This window comes from Lissotriton helveticus, chromosome 3_1 (assembly GCF_964261635.1).
Source record: "Lissotriton helveticus chromosome 3_1, aLisHel1.1, whole genome shotgun sequence".
NCBI classification, from domain to species: Eukaryota; Metazoa; Chordata; class Amphibia; order Caudata; family Salamandridae; genus Lissotriton; species Lissotriton helveticus.
This window is the reverse complement of record NC_136061.1, coordinates 434696887-434715539: the sequence shown is the minus strand read 5'-3', so window position 1 is coordinate 434715539 and position 18653 is coordinate 434696887.

Here is an 18653-nt window from a genome sequence, read left to right as displayed (position 1 = left end):
TAAGTCTGTTCTATTCCATTGTGAATCGCACATGGCGTTTATGTGTATCCTGCTTAATGCGGAACATTACAAGGTACAGGTTTACAAAACAAGATATACTGCAGTCAATAGCCTGCCAAGCCCTGTGCGGCTAATGCATATTTCAGACCTCTGCGTGTGAGTCTCTGCGCTGACATGGCCATAATGCTGTCTTCGCTGATTATGTCTCAACCTGGCCTCTGCACTCGTGCCATCTACATTCGGCGCACGTGCGCAGTGCTCCTGGACAGCTGGCCCCCTGGGACGCGCGCCGCAAAGATGTCTGGGGCAGGCGGGAGGGCTGCGCGAGCCCATTGCGAGCCACAACCATTGCCAGGCACGGTTTAGCTGAATGTCAGCGCTGCGGATGCATTGGATTTTTCGGGAAGCCTTAAACTAGAATAACAGCGAGACATGTCAAAGGACAGCGCCTGCTTTATGACTGGCATAACCTACCTGTCTCTTGCCTCCGGGCCCACCACTCTTTCTAGGAGGCTGTGCAGTGTCTTCAAACACCATTGATTTATTTTGGAGTGTGGTAACTCATCTTTGTTTCTCCTGCGGGCCCTGTTAATGACCTTTGCCCTGCGCAGGTCCTCCTTATCTCGCAGAAACACAAGCTTCAAGCCCTTACCCAGTGACAGGAGGGAAGATGTGATATACCTTGCAAATAGCTGAGAAGCATGGCAGTGAACCGCAATCTCAGCAAGTCTTAGCAAAGGAAAGGGATAACATCTCTGTACTCAGAGGTCAAAGCTCTGCGCGGTCTGACAAGAGAGTCCACTAGGCCTAGTGTCCACAGCGAGCCTCTTCCTACTCAGGATCTTCTGAGGGGAGTTTCGCCTTCAAAACGCCCATAAAGCCAGTAAGGGCAGGGCAGCACGAACTAAGGTGAAATAGAGATTCAGGTATTCTCTAAGAAAATCCAGCAAACAAGCCCACGTGCCTGTCAGCACCTTGTCAACTTAAAAAGCGCGAGAGGGCTCACATTCGCCACTGAACGGAAATAAAAAAGCGATGCATAACAACCCATAGGATCAAAAAGAAAACTTTTTTGGACAACTCCATTCGTTTTGAAAACGTTACAGTGAACAAACCTCATCCAGGGACGCAATGACAAAGGGAAGGGAGAATAGAAATGGACGGGAGAGTAACACAATCGATTGAGTGAAGGACGCAATGTGGAGAGACAAAAAATGAGAAGTGAGACATAGTGGAGAAAAATGACAACAAAGGGGTAAAGGACATAAAGGGAGAAAACAAGGTAAATGCAGAACAAGGAGGCTAATAATGCCACCACTGCAGACCGAGGGAGGGAGGAGGGAGGTATTAGAGAGAAGAAGTGATGAAAGAAAGTGGAGAGAAGGGCAGGAACTGGTAAAGGTAGAGAGCAAAAGGTGGGAAGGAAAAGTGGAGAGGAAAGCAACAGGAAGGTCAATGACAAAAGAAATTATGAGAGGAGATCAGGGAAGGAGATAGTGCCAGAGGTTTTCTGTTCTGTGAATACAAAAGATGGATACCACCTCACATGCACTATTTTATATCTCTCCCTCTGTCTACAGCTTAGTTTAGAGGTTGTTGGCAGTCAATGAACTAGTGTAAAATGCAGAGCACAATCCACCCGTGGAATTTCCCTCGAGAAAGGTGCAGAATGATAACGTAAATTCCACCAGAGGATTCTCCGCGGGTTTTAGTGCTGCCTCCAAACACAGGAACCCTTTCCATTACCCTCTGCAGCAAGGCAATACATGGGCCACAACAGAATATAACAATTGGAGTAAAGTACAGTAACAGGATACAAAGGAATTGAAGGGGCAAAGGGAAGTGAAGTGAGTGAAACTAACAGGAAAGAGCATGACTGGAGAAAAGGGGAAGGTTTGAAAGACAGAGAAAGAAAACTAAATTCCAAGGAGAGATATCAAATGAGAAGAGAAATTAGGGTATGAGAGATATGACAAAGACTGAAGTAAAGCCTTCAGGGGACACACAGGAGATAGAGAGAGGGGGAGGGGATTTGTAGACTGAGAGAAAAAGATAGGAACCGACAAAGGAAAATGAGAGAGGCAGAGTGTAGAACATATGTAGAAGGAGAGACACCACAGAGATAAAAATAATTAGACAATGAGAGATTGAAAGAGGAAGAACCAGAGAGGGTCAAAACAAGTGATAAGGGAAAATAACAGATGTATACCACAGCAAGCAAGAAAGAGGTATGGAGACAGAGGGAAAGAAAGGCAGAACGGGAGAAAGAAAAAGAAAAGTTGAGTTATAGGTGGATAGATAGAAATACAGAGAGCTAGAAAATCAGACAGATAGTTGCACTTGGTGATAGTGGAGGTAACATGAGGGAATAGAGAAAGGGGTAATGGAAGAGAAGGGATCTTTATGTGTTTCTGTGAGCGAGAGCGATGTGGCAGAGCATTCCTAGGAGATGAATTGAAAGGATTCATTTGAGTGAATTCATGTAACGTTTCTAGATCCAACTCAAGTCTCTCCCCACAATACAAAAGCCATTAAGTACCAAGCTGTATAAAATGCCCAGGCACATCACTTGCAGAAAGGCTTCTGGGTGACACCTACAAGAGGAAACCTTGCCCAACTCTGATGTGTACGACTGTGGATGCATTGCTACAACTTCCCAGGGAATTTGGCTGTCACCTAAGGGTAGGTGGCAGCAACAAAGGATCTGATGGTGACCAAGAAAGCCACTGGTTCAAGAGTGAGCAGGTACTTCAGGGGAATTAAAGTGAAGTGAGGAGGAACTTCAGTGACCCTATGGTTATCATGAGTCTGCTGTGTCTAATATGGATGTGAACTTCAGGGACGTATGTCATGAGCAGGAAGCTTTTGTACCGCAGAGTGACCATGAGCCAGAGGGAACTGAGGGTGAACAGTGGCCTAGCAGCAAGCAAGAACATAAGGGACATGAGATTGAGCTATTGTTTCAAGGAAATGGAGGTAAACGTGTGCTTCTGTTAGATTAGGCCTGTTAATGCTTACGCAGTGCCTTGTATAAGTTAGCATTTACTGCACCATTTTATGTTTAGACGCCATTTTAAAGACAATCAAAACTAATGTTTGCTCTTTCTGAGAAATGCCCTTTGCTGAGTTTTGTTTCTGCAATGAAGAGCTGTTAATGACAGTGCATAGCTTTCCCACTCTATAGAGGCCCTTTCCCACTTGTCTGGTAGCCTTATCGCAGTACCGGGTCCAACGGCCTTGGACTGTGCTGGGTTTCGCGAGCAGTAGCCTTTTTTTTGTATTTTACTGTCCAGCTGCATTAGCCTGGAAAATTCGACTGTGGGCGTGTTTTTACTAAACATGAAATGTACATATTGTATCTCTATGCTTGCTGATCTTCAGTTTCCTCTGTACCACTCCTAGAGACTGTGCAGACGGGGCTTACTCCAGTTGGCGCCCGAACAGGTACTCCTTCTGGTTATTGACCCATCCTCTTTCTCGGACGGAGGGGAGGACGAGAACATCATCAGGTCAGACTGACGGCTCAGGGATCCCTGCAGGAAGAGTTACTGTTACTCGCAACTGCTGCCTTTGTCCCACCAGAGGGTGCCTCGCCCAGTGGTCATCCCGACTGGGGTCCTGAACGGCGAACCCTGATCTGACTGTTTGGTCCAAAGAGTTGGCAGTAAATGACTGGTTTCTTTGTACTTTGGATATCAGGTGAGTCTGTTTTGGTTCCATGTGGATGTGGTACCACTGTGATTTGATTTTGTTTTGGTATTTGGATTGTTTTGGTAAAACGTGTTTGCAAATACTTTGCCAGGTAAAATAACAATTGCTCCAGTTAGCGGGCCCCCTGCTCCTCCTCTTTTATTACACTCTTTAACTGTTGCAATACCTACCAATCCTGCCCCAGTAATTCACCCACCATCGTCCTTAATTACTGACACACCAGCGCGTCACTCCGGAGATAGAGATCTCACTGGACTCAGAGAACGGTCAGGCCTGCTAATGCAATCCAGGGTGGGAGATAGAGAGAAAAATGAAGTACCGGACCAGGTGATAAAATGGGCTCATAACACAATTTATAGTCTTACAGATGTCTGGCAGGTAATGCAAGACTAGGAACCCTTTCTGCAACAACATGCTCTCAAACATTTGTTCTCCACCTTGATTGACCTTTGGCGCATACAAATTGAAACGGAAGCACCCAGATTATTATATAGAAACATCTCAACACTGTTGACGTATAGAGATAGATTGCATGATAGGAGCCCCACCAAAATCACTCAATTGCCAATGCAAGAAGTTCATCCAACTTACCTTCCAGATATTCCTGCAATAACAGATCAGCATGGAAAGGTTACCACACAGGCTGTGCCTGCTCACTTTCAGGAACAATGGGTTTATAGTCCAAGGAAGAGAAGTGAGGTTGTGGCCCGTAAGGGTACGTTACAGACCCTAGGAAAAATCCCACTGCTTACTATAACGAATTGACAGAGGCTGCTTCCTCTACTGAGAAGACCCTTGCTGATATTGAGATCTTTTTTGTTTACTAGTTCTAGTTGATATTTGGCAACAAGTACATACCCAAGACCATCTTGCTGAGTTTGGTGGAATGTGGGACATGATTAAAGATTGGGACAGAGATAGGAAGCCAGGAGATAAACCATGTGCTGAGTTACTTGCCTTTCCTGGCCGTATACTTGCATACATGCATACTCTTATTTCGCCTAAGAAAGTTAGTTGGAATAGATTGACAGCCTGTCGGCAGAAGAAAGACAAGAATGTGTCTGACTGTTTCAATAGGTATGAGGAAACATTCTTGGATTACAGTGGGCAGGATATGTCTACAGAAGGAGGAGTCTGTTTATTTGTTGATAGGTTTGCCAGCAATCTCCTTCCCAAAGTATTGTACAGGCTTTAGGCGACTGAGAGCACTTGGTCTACGTCTTCTCCTTCTGTGATTTTAAATATGGCCCAATATTATGAGCATTGGGAAAATTAAGAGAAAAAACAAATGTCAAAAAGCATAAAGATTTGAAGACCAAGGTATTATTGCAACACGCATATTGAGGTGACACGAGGGGACTGGGACCCCAAACCACAGCTTCCTCGTACTAGACAGCCTCCAGCTACACCTTTGGGGCAGAATCAGTGTGCGTATTTTAAGGAGGAAGGTCACTGGTGCAGCCAGTGCCTCGTGCTTTTGCAAAAAGTTTTGTCCACTATAGGACAAGGTTCCGGAAACAGGGGTCGCGGTACTAATTGGCATCAACGTACTTCTGCCCCTGTAGACCATTCTGACAATTATTTTGATGACGCTAGAGACAGGCAGTACTACAATGATGATTATGATATTGATGACGTGACGGGGTGTCTTACAGCTAGGACAGCCAGGGACAGGGTACGGGACTAGTTCAGATACCTGTAGATCAATGTGGGCCTTATGTTAAGGTAGATCTGCAAGGATCTCATAAGGAGTTTCTGGTTGATACTGGTGCCACGAAAAGCTCTATTACCCGACACCTGATCCCTGGGGCTCCCCTGTCTGTCCAGAATAATGTTTCAGTGGGTTTTGCAGGAGTACCGGTTATAAGCTTCATCTCACGCCCCCTTACTTTTACCATTGGTCCTTTTACTGTGGGTTATTCATTTCTTTTAACATTTAATTATGGTGAGAATGTGATGGGTCTGGACTTACTTAAGAAATTGCATGCTACCATTTACTGTTCCCCAGATAGTGTTTCGATTACAATGGGTCTGGATGTATGTACTAGACAGTGTCTATCTAAAGAGGCCCCCCTTCCACCTGAATTTGATCAAGTACCCCCTACGTTGTCAGCCACTAGTGATACCGATGTAGGTCTATTGCATATATCCCCAGTTTCCATATAGGTTAAGGATAACCACTTTCCTCAGTATAAAATACCACGAGCAGGAAAACGAGCCCGTCTTTAAATAGTTCAGGGTTTAATACGTAAGGGAGTTGTTGAGGAGACTACAGGTAGTGTACAGGTAATGTATGTAATAGTCCTATTTTTCCTGTCCTGAAAAGGACACTTTCAGATTCCTCTGATAAAGATGATGAGGTATATCGTTTTGTGATTGATTTGCGAGAAGTTAATATAATAGAAGTCCCGCAAATTCCCAGTGGTTCCTGACATCAATACACTTTTGACAATGATTCCATCTACTGCTAAGTTCTTTTCTGTTATTGGTTTGAAGAATGCATTCTTCAATATTCCTAGCCACCCTGATAGCAGGTATTTGTTTGGGTTTAACCTAGCTGGCAAAAGCTTTCGCTTCTTTCGTGCTCCTCAAGGCTATGCTGAAAGTCCTAGTATTTATAGTCAAGCATTGAAAGGTCCGTTAGATTCACTGTCAGTTTTTCCAGGTAATGTATTGGTCCAATATGTTGATGATTTGTAAATTGCTTCTGTCACGAAACAAGGTTGTAAGGATAGTATGGTGAAATTATTGTTACATTTGGCCCATCATGGACACCAGGTACTCCTTTAGAAGTTTACGATTGTCGACAGGAGGTCACCTATTTAGGTCACCTATTGTCGAAGGAGGGTAGAAGGTTAATGCCAGAATGCATTAGTACCATCGTTAAAATGCCCCTTCTGAAAACTCAAAAAGATGTGCGCATTTTTATAGGCATTACTTTGCCAGTGGATCCCTAACTACTCTCTATTATTCAAACCTTTGCTTGCATTAACAATGAAAGACATGCATGAGCCTCTGCCTTGGACGCCTGATTGTCAGCATTCTTTTGAGCAGCTAAAAACTGAGCTTTGCTCTGCTCCAATGCCGCCTGACTATAAGAAACCTTTTGTGCTTTATGTCCACGGGTTGGCTGGTTGTGCCCTTTCTGTCTTGACTCAAAGGTTTGGTGATAGACAGAGACCTTGCACTTATTTTTGTGCTGTGCTTGCCTCTGTCTCAAGAGCCCTCCTGAGCTGGTGTGAGCGGTGGTGGCTGTGGCCACTTCCAACAGACAATCATCTGGACTCATACTTGATACTGATCTCACAGTTATGGTAACTCATGCTGTGGATGCACTTTTGAACAAAACAAGGACACAGAACTTCACCAGTGCACCTCTTACTGGTTATGAACTGACATTGTTTTGCTAAGCGTATTACAATACAAAGATGTGCTACTTTGAATCCAGCCATGTTACTGCCCCTCCCTTCCAAAAGCGATGCAGTCGACAAGCATGGCTGTTTTTTGGGATGGAGGGAGAGATGAAGGTACCGGTAGACGTGACTGATATTTCCCTATCTGACCCCCCAAGGAGAACTATATGTGAATGGCTCTTGTTTTAAATGACCAGATGGCACAACTACTGCCACTTATTCTATTACTACTATGTGCACAGTGGTGGAAGCATCATGAGTCGCTTATCAGTCTGCCCAGGTTACACAAGCCTGCATATTGAGTGAGTGTTTGGTTGTCAATATCTACACAGACAGCCAGTACGCATTTGGGATCACACATCATTTTGGGCGATTGTGTCTGGGGAGAGGGTTCCTTACTTCTCATGGCACCAAGATCCAGAGCGGACATCTTATACTGCGGTTATATTCTGCTTTAACACTCCCCAAGAAAATGGCGATCATTAAGTGCAGTGCACATTGCAATGTAACAGATGATGAAGGTAGAGGGAATGCGTTTGCAGATCAGACAGCTAAGGAAACTGCAAGAGCAAGATGAAGAGAATGTTTGTTGCAGGTCCAGCTAGATTTGTTCCTGAAAACACCATGTTTAAAAATACGGTTGAGAGTGTGAAAGAGATACAAAGTGAGGCAATGGTAGAAGAACTAGCGATATTGCAGGAAAGTACGGCACAATTAAATGATGAAGGGTGTTGGATTGACAAGTCTGGAGAACAGAAATGGATGTTACCTGATGCATATGTGCTTTCTGTGGTTACTATGACTCATGGCCCAGCTCATATTACTGCAAAAGGCATTTGTAAATTATTGGCTCCGGTTCGGTGCAGTGATAACATTTCTAGAACGGCTAAACATTTAGTTAAGAATTGTATGATTTGTATGATTCACAATCCAGGGAAGAGTAGCCCTACACCATCCATCAATTTTTCACCCCCTACCGTTCCCTTTGAAGTCCTCAAATGGACTTTATTGAGTTGGAACATTGCAATAATCTCAAGTATGTCCTAGTGGTTATTTGCACATTCAGTAAATTGGTTGAGGAGTACCTTACTAAAGACAATACAGCTACCAGAACAGCAAAGGTACTCCTTAAAGAGTATTTTCCTCGTTTCGGTATGCGCCAAAGTATCTGGAGTGATAACGGATCTTATTTTAATGGGAAAGTGATTAGATTAGTGTGTGAAGGCTTGCACATCAAACAGAAATGTCATGCTGCCAATCATCCACAGTCAGCTGATTTGTTCGAGAAGTACAATGGTACTCTCAAAGTGAAATTGGCAAAAATTCAAGAGACAATAGAGTTGAAATGGCTAGATGCTCTCCTGTTAGCTCTTTTGTCAGCTACAACTGGTTTGTCTCCTTTTGAAATCGTCTTCGTCGCCCAGCAAATATCTGGGGCGTCTCTCGTCCGAAGCGATTTTCTGACATATCCTGTATTGCTTGAGTATCTTGGACAATTGATAGACAATTTGCGTTCCAGTCACCAACAGGTGTGAGAGTCCCTACCTCTTAAACCAGAGGGGCCTGGCCACAACATCCAGCCAAGAGATTGCGTCTTAGTATGTAATTTTGAGACGAAGAACAGTTTGGAGTCCCGATGGAAAGGTCCTGAGCAAGTTCTGTTGGTAACACAGATGGCTGTTAAGGTTGCTGGTTAAAAGAACTGGGTGCACTCCACCCACTAACAAAGGGTACCTTTGTAGCTGCTATTCGACCAGTGGGCCAAGGAGGGAATAGTAGATGTTAAATGTGAGCAAGTGCCCAGATATGTCCCATTCAGTGATGCACAATCAATCTGGACACAAACAGAGAAGGAGAACGACGACGTTCTAGGCTGTCCCACTAGAAATACGAGCCATCCAGGATCCTCTGTTCAGTGATCACACAGTGCCTGGGGCTGCCAGGAACAATTTGCGTCCTCGCCGTTGGCTACTGAATCTAAGGAGAAAAAAGATTAGGGATGGACTGTACAACACAGGCAATGCTGAGTAGCAGAATTGGAACAAGTGAAATTTCTACATTTGCCTTGTTTTTGTTGTTTGAACATTAGTTAGCAAAAAAGTATACTCTGAGCGCATACCACCTTTATAGACGTTGGATAGAGTAGGAGAAGAGCTTACGACAGACCAAGCTCCACCGCCGGGGGTCAAGAGCGCCAACTGATTGATGGACAATAGGAGCCTGTGCCACTGAGGCTCTGACGGACACTGGGAACTTTTATATTTTCTTGCATTTTTCTCTTTTAAATTCACTATGCATCCTTTTGACAAGAAGATTACCGAGGAGGAGCAGTCAATTGTCATTGTACAACGTAATGTGATTTAGTCAAAGCAGAGTAAAATAACACGTGTTGCTCTCTTGATACTGGTTATAATAATACTATGTGGGGTGTCGTGTTTTTGGAGGATGCATACAGTGTACCCACACGTAGTACAGGCAAAACAATTTTCCCGGGACGCATTGAAAGGGCTGTCCCGGGTAATGTGTTTATTGAGACACTTAAGAGGTTCTTTGGGAATGGGACCGCTTGTTATACCACTCAATCTGTCACCAGCCTTTGGATGGCATATCCCTTGTCACTTGAGAATTATCCCTTGTCACTTGTGAATTATACGTATACCCGACCGCCCCAATTTGCAGAAGTAAGGGGAGTGTTTGTATTTGGTTATCCTGGACTATGTCTGTATCATAGAAAGCCACAAGAAACGGGTTACCCAGGTTGTGATAACAATACATATTGTGATAATTTCTACATGAAAGTGCAGAATATAACATTAGTCGTTTGTCATACAAAGAATTGATAGTACCCTGGGAGGCTGGTTATTATCCTGCTTGTTGCCTCATAGTGAATAGCATGGACACTTCATTGTACATTAATTGTTTCCGGGATAATATTGTTCAGAGATACAGTCCCCTTGGTGAATAAAGATGATTCGGGGCAATTGGGAATGAACTCTAGATACTCCACAGTGAATTATGAGGGACCGATATATGCCCACCCAGGGTTCTTTTTTCTGTCTAGTGGGTCTTATTCCACTGTCCACAATAGTACTGATGATGTAGCTCTTGGGATGGTGTTGCCCTTGAGTGTTCTATGTAAATATGCACGACCCAGAACGAGAAGGGTGAAAAGGACCTTAACAAAAGAATTCTGTGAAGGAGTTACAGATTTAGAAATCAATAGCTATAGTAATGGAATTACATGTGGATACATCCTTTCCTCCAAATTTGCTTTGGGTGGTACTGCCATGGCCAGGGGCGAGAAAGCTAGGGAATAATTTGGATGTAAGCTACAAATTCTATCCAATACCATAGTAGCAGCTTTGCTTGATATCACTACCCAGTTAGAAAGCATGCAGGTGTATTCAGAACAGACTAGATGTACAGTTGTCGGTGACCAATGTGTGGTTGGTATAAAAAAAATTGGAGGAAAATATAATGCAACATATTGTGGATATTATCGACAATGCACAGGGGATGAAAAGTGGGAATTGGAATTGGTCTCTTTTTGGCAGTTAGGGTTGGATACTTCAACAACTGATTTACCTTATTGTGGTATTAGTACTCTGTTGTGTCCTCATACAATGTCTCCCTTCTACTGGTTTAATGCCCATGTTACAAATGCCACCATGATGATTCCGACTGATATTGATGATCTGATGAATATTGACGAGAGGATATTTGAAGATTCTTCCCTTCTTGCTGTACCAGTTCCTAATGTTGATTGTAAGGAATGCTCATAATTTTATCATAACAATGTTTCCGAATTTTGATTCTCTATCAATTGCTGACGTATTGATACTGCTATGATGAGGCTGTCTACTCTTTTATTTTTGCACATTTGATTTTTTTTAGCTCATGCTAAAAGGATTGTCTGTTAGATTAGGCCTGTTAATGCTTATGAAGTGCCTTGTATAAGTTAGCATTTGCAGCACCATTGTATGTTTAGACACCATTATAAAGACTAATCTTAGCTATTTCTGAGAAATGCCCTTTGCTGAGTTTCTTTTCTGCAATGAAGAGCTGTTAATGCCAGTGCATAGCTTTCCCACTAGATAGAAGCCCTTTCTCACTTGTCTGGTAGCCTTATCGCACTACTGGGTGCAACAGCCTTGGACTGTGCTGGGTTTCGAGAGCAGAAGCCTTTTTTTTGTATTTTACTGTCCAGCTGCATCTGCCTGGAAAATTCCACTGTAGGCGTGTTTTTAACTGATAATGAAATGTACTGTTGTATAGCTCCTATATATCCATATTTCGTGTTAAGTTAGCATAGGTACATTTCAGATTTAAACGCCATTTTTCCTTTCTTGCAACTTCTGCACACGACCCTTAATTGTTGACTTAGCTTTCAACCTAGTGGTTTGCCGTGGTGAATGTGAGAATAATATGTTATTGCTCTGATATCTGCTTTGTTTAATAAAACATGTCTGCACGGAGAGTGCTGAAGTTTCAGGAGCAACACGATATGGAATTGTTATGAGGTCTGATCTCCACGCCTTCATAGTCATAACACAAGTGCAGCCTTTGCCAACTTGGGCTTGAGGCGGGATTGATATTGCTTTGCACGAGAATTGTTAACACACTTGATGCGGTGCACATGCAGAGAGAGCTGGTATATGCTGATGTGATTCCTTCATGCTAGGACACTAAGGTATGGGCCCGCCCTAAAACAACCCAAAGAGACCTTCTTAGATAATAATATAATATATGTGTTAGGGAGGGTGAGATATAAGTGTTGTTAACTCTTATTCATTACAGCATGTTAGCATGCTGTCACCATTCGCTTTTTATGTCTTAGTAACTATGCTGATAATTTTGCTACTGATAATAAGTATACTTGTATTATCAAAGATACTGCGCCTGAGAAGACGGCATTAGTAAATAAACATTTCAAATGCACATGTGTCTTCTTTACTCCATGTTCTGGTTTGTAATGATAATATAACGAAAGAGTGTTCATGAGTCCCACGTACCCTGAGGTACTGTAAGTTCATGTTCTGGTTTGTCTAAACATTGGGTGTTTGATATGTCCAATGAGACACTGTAGCTAGCTCGGTAAGGGGTGAGTTGGTTGCTAAGGTAAGTTTTGGGACATCCTAATTTGCCGAGGTTCCACTCCTCTGTGCACAGTTCTGTGTGAGTACAGAAACCCTGCAACATGGCGCCCAACGGTTTCGGTGGTCTTATATCATGACACTCGAGTAGTTTATCGTTCATGCCTTAACCCCTTCACGTCCGTTTCCGGAAAACGGGGTGTTGGTGAAACCTACCTATTTTTTGAAATAGGTCTTTATTCAAGCTTGATTCTTACTTAAACGGTTTCTTTGAATTACTACCCAGTTGTGCTACAAAGTATTCTTTGTGTTTTCTTGTTTCCAATTCTGTGATGGCGGCAGCGGTGGCTATTGCGCAGCATAGTCGCGTAGCGATACGCAACCATCTTCAGACATACCAGGTCCCAGTAGATGGGATGGCTGTGATTTTCGTGGTAAGTGCAGATCCGGCGTTTCCTTACGAGTTGTTTTACTCTTGGGTTACGTTTCCGGCTGTGGACGCTAATTCTGGTTTGTACCACTCCTACACCGCCTCGGATGTCCCGGCTGAATATACGCCATACAGGGCATTGGAAATACCTATTGATCATTGGCAGCATCGAGTTTGGTTTGATGGCGCCCTCCCCCACTCTTTGTCCCGTGCGAGGTTAGGTCCACTCTCAATTCCAGGTACTAATTGGCCTGCGTTGGGTGGCTTTACCCCGCACCCGAATCACGGGGCTTGTACCCTGGCAGAAATTCGCAGGCTACATGTGGTTTCCATTTCCGTGATTCGTGCTTTAGTGCAATACATTGGTCGGCATCTTCCTGGTGGTCCCCAGGGGGGTGCGGCCGCTCCCATGGAACGAGGCGGAATGCGTCTCAATCCAGTGATGGTAAATTCGGTTTTTGGTGCGCGTCCTGTTGACAACGATGACTTCCCATTCTGGCTAGCAGAGAAGTTTGATCAACTGGAGGCGGTTTTTCCGAATTCTACTCCTGCTGATAAACATAGAATGTTGACGATTACTCTACCGAAGGATATTACTCCTGAACTTGCTGACTGTGACAGCTGGGGAAAAACATTTGCGGCAGTTTATACAAGGTGCTTCGGCACCCCGTCTATGACTGCCCTGCCTGAAATCGTTCGACGTGTTCAGAATGATCACGGTCCAGAGGCAGCGGTTGAATTGGGTATGCGCCTGTGTGGTTCTTTTGAGATTGTAAGTGATCTCATTCTCTCCAATGTTAAAGGAGATGCAGTTAACTTTCAGGTGTCGAATGCTTTGGCTGCTCTGCCCGATGCCGACAAACCCCGCCAGTTAGCAAAGATTGTGGTGGCCGCTTATAAAACGATTGGCCGCACAAGTAGAGGTCTGAAATATTTTCCAGTGAAGGAAAAAAAACAACCACTGGGACAATCTGCAGTGACAGATGCCCAGCCCAAGTCCAAGAAACAAAATTGGCCTAAAAAACAGACACAGGGGAAGCAGACAACGCAGACTCAGGGTCCTTTTCCTGCAATACTAGCTCCTGCACCACCCGAAAAAGTTTATGATTTGCGCGACCGCGCGATGATTAAATCACCTGATCGTTTTCAGGGTTCTGATCAACGCTCTCCTCGTTCCTTTCAGGACACATCGGCCCAGAAAACCGGTGGAGGAGGAGGGGGTGGACGTGGACGTGGTGGCCAACAAGGACGTGGTCAGTCCCGCCAGACGGACGGCGCAGTGAAGCAGGAGGATTCTACGCCTCGGCGTCCGCAGTTTGCGAAAAAGAAAGTCGCAGCCTTAACAGCGCATGGCTCTAAACATGCCTACGTTTCCGCATGCGCCATTGTGGTCGGTGCTATGTTGAATGACGAGTTCATTTCCAGGGAGGTACACACGTTGCCCCTGGGCAATTGCACTGCACAATTGGCAGAGCTTCGTGCTCTATTACTAGCTTTGGAGTACGCAGATCCAAGTGTTACTACTCTAATTGTAAGTGATTCTTACTACTGTGTCCAGTCTTACAATGAAAACTTGTTCTTTTGGATTCAAAATGATTTTCGTGATTCCAAGGGTAGCACAATAAAACATAAAATGATCTGGGTTCGAGTGGCAGAGCTTAAAGCTATGTTGCCACTCGTTTATGTGATTCATACTCTCGGTCATCAGCGCGTGGGAGTACACGCTCTTGGCAACTCGCTTGCTGATGAAGCAGCGAAATCAGCAGTATCTACATACTTAGTTGCAGCAGTTACTAGGTCTAAAACCAAGATTGATAGCGACATCTTGGCAGCGGTTGCTGCCTCTGAGAAGGGAAGTAAACATCCTTCGGGATTCCCTTCGAAGTATAAATACCACTTAAGTCCCGAAAAGGTTCCTTTTGTGACAATTCCTGATGTTGGGGAACGGCTGATTCCCAACACGGATCGCAGAACAGACTTGATTACAGCGGCTCATGAAGGTGTGGCGTCTGCGCATGCGGGCGTCTCAGCCACTGTAACGCAACTACAACAACGTTTCTGGTGGCGGGGACTGTACAAACAGACGCGTGATTATGTCCTTCTTTGTGACATATGCCAGCAGATTAAACCTTCAACTGCTACGCGTCCGCCTCAGACTCAGTTGTACATTTCTAATAAACCACTAGGCTGTGTTTATTTAGATCACTGCGGTCCATTTTCATCTGATACTGCGTATAAATACATCTTAGTAGCAGTTGACTCATGCACACGCTTTGTGTGGTTATGGCCACATCGCAGCGCTGATTCCCGGACTGTCATCAGAGATTTGCGTATCTTTATAGGGATTTTTGCCTGTGGTACCTTCCATTCGGATCAGGGTCCGGCTTTCGCCTCTAAGGCGTATAAGGATGCCATGACTTCGATGGGGGTCCAAGTCAAGTTTTCGTCACCCTACAGACCCGAGGGTAATAGTGTAGTTGAACGAATGAACCGTGATTTAAAGCAATCTTTGACAGCCCGAGTTATAGGCACTGGCAGAAACTGGCTGGCTCACCTCTATGGCGTGCAGCGTGCTCTTAATAATCTCCCTAGAAGGTCTCTGGGTGGGCGGACCCCATACGAAATGCTCTTTGGCATCAAGATGTTCGTCCCTGACCTTGACGGTCTAGACTCGGTGGTTCGCGCCACTTCCTTTGACGCAGATGAACATTGCAATGTTTTACAGAATCTACAAAAGACGAGAGACACTCTTGCAAAGGAACATTTGCCCTCCACATCGGATGATGCGTTGCAGATCCCGGTAGTTGGCTGGCTACCCCAAGTTGGAGAACTGGTTCGAGAGAAGATCGACAACAAGAAAGAGTTTGGTCCCTCCTATCGAGCTCCGGTCCCAGTGCTTGGAGTGAAGGGCACAAGAACAGTCATTTTACCACCACTTCCGGGTCGTAAGGAAAACAGGTTTATTTCTATTGACAATGTCAAGATACACAGAGTGGCCGATTCTTCTTAGCATGACACCGGCTGTTTCCTGTCCTTCCATTGTGAGAAATTCAATTATGCCCACTGATTCTAATAATGAACCTGAGGTGGCCATCGAATTACCTGCTGTTTCCAGTCCATTATTGAATAATTTACCAGGAACTAACCTTGATGAGACAGACTATACATACCCCACTGATTTGTCCATGCCCGACCTGCATGCTCGTTTGGCCACGGAATCCAGATTTTCATTTGACTCTGCTTCCCTTGCCTCGAAAAAACCCTCTAAAATTGCAGTATATGCCAGCCTGTTTAAAAAACATTTTTTGATACCTCCTTGGATATACATTTGGCTGGTCCTTTTTTCAGTTTACCTTTTTATGTCAATTGGTTTTGTGTTTTATTTTTTTCGGATTATGAATGGACACTATGTCGAGGAGAGAACTTGCATTACTCATTTGAATGGAACTTTGGCCCCGCTTTCCTCTTCACATTCTACACACAGATTAAAAAGAGACTTGACTTTGGTTAACATCACAGCATGGCCTGTTCTGGATGGAATCGCGTGGGATGCAGTTCGTTTTCAGATTCATGGTCCAACGGAAGTCGTTAATGTCCCTAATGTACTAAGAGTTAATATGGGGGATGTAGTGAAACAAAACATTCGTTCTGATGATTGGGATGTTAATGCTGTGGAGAGTTTGTTTTCTGATTTGAAATATTATGCTGCTTTTGATGCTGAGGATTTATGTTTAGAATCTGCTAATTATGGTGAATTGTTCTGTTACCAACATTATGGCAATCACTTCTTACACAAGACATCTTCCCGGAGGGATGCGGTTAATTTTACTCAGTGGGAACATTGCCCAGCACCAACACAAGGGAGTTCAGAAACGTTTCTTAAAAAGTATACTTATTTCACTGACTTTAATCAGTCCAATCCCGAGTCCTTTTATTTTAAATTTCACAAACAGCCACAGTCCAAGGTTCGACTTACAAATACAAAATTGTTATATTCAAAAGCCTTCCTGGATCAATTAGTTACTGGAGGGTATGAGTTATGGAAGGATACCATAGACCTTAAATCAGTTTGGGGCTCAAGGGCCTGGCAGGTACAAGGCACTGAGGCTTTGCACCGTGCATGTCTCATCCCAAATCATATGTGGTTTTTAAATGAAACCATTTCCCAGACCACGTGCTTTGGATTGGCTACATCTAAAAGGTTAAACACCCCGTCTTTCCCGGAGTTGGAGGAATATGAGAATTGGAGTAATTTTACTAAATTGTCCATTAGAGAAATACAGGCTTTGCTTCTGAATTCCTCCTTTAACATTTCCAGTATGAATCCCAAGGGTTGGCTGCTTTGGCACCGTAGTGCTGATTCTTGCCAAAAGAGATTTTTAAATATAACTGACGGTTTTAAGGCTGTTAGATCTGATCCCCGTTTTGATTTGAGTCATACTGTCACCTCTTACTCAGTTGGCAAGTTGTGTCAAGCTTGGCTGAAACATTCAACTTTACCTGCGGTTAAGTATCACCTTTCCAAACTGAATGCAGACGTGGATTTGAATGATTTCATTAAAGGCCCAGCTAGTGGCAGGTCGAAAAGATGGTTATATGGGGTTTACAATGAAATTTGGAAACTCTCACAGATTGAGGCTGCTTCACGCCTTAGGGCTATTGATCAAGCAAATCTTGAAAAAGTGCTTGCAGTGGTTGACAATAGCATTAACGTGCTTTCCTCTAGAATTTACACATTAGATAATATTGTGTCGTCTGTTGTTGATATTGTGCATGATGAGGTGTCTGTATTATACCATGGTCAAAATCAATTACGTTCAATCATGCAGTTTGCATGGACACTACAGACTCTAAAAATGGGTAAAGTTCCCTGGGGATACATGAACGTTTCCTCTTTATTTGCACCGTTTAATTTGACAGACAAACAACGCTTGCTTTCAATGCGTGATGCTTCCTTTTCTATGCTCCATATTGAAAGATTGGAATCTTTACCTTTCTCTGTGGCAGAGACCACTGCTGCTACGTGGCTTATCCACGGTTTAATAACACTGCCTTTTGCTTTATATAAGTTTTCCAATTGTATGAAATATGTGCCAATAGGTCGTTTTGAACCCTTAGGTAGCGGTTTTCTTCATGAGGTCTGGTCACTCCCATACACATACAGATGTTTCAAGGATGACCAAGAGGTTTATCTAACAGGGGATGAGTGTACTGAGACTCCAGATCATTCTTTAATGTGCAGACACATACAGTTGCACGGTTCATGTAACAAGGACCGCCCGAATATGGCTTGCGTTTTACAGGGCACGCCAGTTCCTGCTATCATCCCCACGTTTAAATTGTTAGAGAATGGTAGTTATTTAATGCTCAATAATGAAAACTGTTGTGGTTTAATTAAAGGTATAGCTTTCATAGTAACAGTTAGTGAGCGAGTTATTTGCTGCAGAAATGTTCTTTATCCTCCCACACGTGAACATAGGGAGTCTTCCATTTGGCCACAGATACCGACCTTGGGGGCAGAATTCAGCGGCATGGCTAGAATAAGAGCTCTATTGTCCCAGAAAGAGGTGGCCTTGAGCTCGGCCCGTGAAACTTTCGTGCTTCACATTGCTAACACCCGCACGGAGGTTCAGGCTCTTTTAAACACTGATTTGCCCTTGCATTTCGGAGCCATGGTCCGTTCTATCTTTAACGCATCCTCCACAACGGGCCTAGCACATTTTTTTAAAGTTGTTAGCGGTGGTCTCGTGACTTCCTTTGAGAAGATTTTTGGAGTCATCCCTGCTTTCTTCCATTCTATTTTTTCATCCTTATTTGGAGGGTTCCCGTTTTTACTTGCTTTAGCGGCTGGCGCATTGGTGGTTTTCTGCCTTTTTAAATATGGATGCCCTTCCTGTGCAAGGCCACGCACAGCTACTACTGACGCGGTTTCGCAACCGCATGCTTGATTACTATGGCACACTGCCGTTAGCGACTCTAAGCACGGCTTTTGGATTATCTTTTCGG